The sequence below is a fragment of the Emiliania huxleyi genome (assembly GCF_000372725.1).
Source record: "Emiliania huxleyi CCMP1516 unplaced genomic scaffold EMIHUscaffold_250, whole genome shotgun sequence".
In the NCBI taxonomy this organism is placed as follows: domain Eukaryota; phylum Haptophyta; order Isochrysidales; family Noelaerhabdaceae; genus Emiliania; species Emiliania huxleyi.
Genome location: NW_005200169.1, coordinates 27492 through 29276, shown reverse-complemented (window position 1 = coordinate 29276; position 1785 = coordinate 27492).

The following is a 1785-nucleotide window of genomic DNA, read 5'->3' as shown; positions in this document are numbered from 1 at the left end:
TCAGCAAAGTAGCCCAGGCGGCACCCGACTCCAAGGATACGCTGAAGACGCTGAGGATAGCGCATGTCGCTGCGCTGAAGGGCTCACGCTATAGGGTGCTGGATGAGGACGGGTACGATGCACTAGCCCCAGCCGTCGGGGGGTGTTGCCGGCGCTGGTAGATGATCTCTCGGAGAAGAGTCGGAGGGACCTTGGCGCCGGGGTCACGAGGAACTTGCAAGTCGTGGCCGAGGCGGCGACGGGAGCGGTGCAGAGGTGGATCCAGCTCAATGATGAGGCTACGGCGCGCATAATGAAGAGAGAGGAACACATCGAGAGTGGCTGAGGAAGCTCTTCACTGGGTGGAAAGAGGCTCGGCCGGCCTTGAGGGAGTCGCGGAGGAGGAGGGATAACGCAGGCAACGCAGGGACGGGCCAACAGCCAGTGGGACGAACGAGGGCCGCGACGGGGGCTCAAGCGGGAGGGAGCGGAGACGGTGGGCAGCGAGCAAAGCGTGGGTGAGACTGATGATGCTCCTTCGACTTAGGGAGCGGTTCAGCTGCTGGGCGGGCTTCAGGCTGGTGCTCACACGAAAAGGAATCGACGCGATGTGCAAAGCATACAAGAAGGGGAGAAGGAAGAGGAGAGACGCCGGTGAGGACGAAGCAGAAACTAGCGCAGACGAGAGCAGGGCAGACCCGGGGACTGGGGAGCAGTAGCAGACGGCATCGGCCGCCGAGGGAACGTTGGGAAGAGGCACGAGGAGGGCGGCGACCTCAACCGACTATGGAGGACCCGTCGCCAGACGACGCAGGGCAGACGATGTGGAGGCGGAGCAGACGCGCAGGGCGAGACAAGGGAGGGAGCAGGACTTTGCGGAGATCAGCAGGAGGATGTACGAAGAGATTAGGAGCAGCAGGGACCCGAGGGACCATGTGGAAGACGGCTAGTGCTAGTCCCCCCATCGGGAGGACGACCCCGGCTAGCCGCCGACCACACCCACAAAGAACCCTGCACAAAGATCGCACGGGCGGGGACCTGTTGAAAACGTCCAACGGAGCTCCGTGTTGCTCCCAGCGCCCTCCCCCGCGCTTCCTGCGGCCATGGCCGATGATACTAGTATGAGAGGTCATCTGGCTACCGCGAGAGCGACCCAACTCGTCGACATCGTCCGATGATGGTGCCTCAAAGTCAGCCTCCGGAGGCTATCGTGGGGTCGAGCCGGCAGTAGCCGTGACATGTGGTTCCACCACCCCTCGTATGCTTTGCCTCTGACCGCCACCGTTCCCAGGCTGCCAAATGGGATGGAAAGGAAGGCTCGGCGAGCGTATAGAAGCGTGCTCGACCTCGTCGTGGCAACCTGCACGGCAGCGCTGGTAGGCGCGATGAGCGTCGTGCCACCTGACCCGAGACGGGTCGCAGGCGTCGTACCGAGCGCGTCGAGACCGTGTCCTGATGTGATCTGCACGGGTGAGTCACGTCGGCGTCAAAGGAGCGACGTGCGACCTGTCAGAGCTTGATCTCCGATCTCAGCGGCGTCGAGTCGTCTCCGGCGCGCGACAAAGGTACATCCCCAGGACGCGCAGAGGCAGCTGCGACCCAGCGGAGTGGACGGTAACGCACCGCGCCACCTGCTGTGCGTTACCGTCCACTCGGCGGGGTCGCAGCTGCCTCTGGAAGGCACCGAGATGTACCTTTTTCGCGCAATGGTCAAAATCAAGGTTTTGTAACGCGAGCTGTGCCACAGTGAAATGGAACTAGCCGGAATAGTCGGATCTCTTCGGTCCGTCGGTGCGTAGGCGGTAT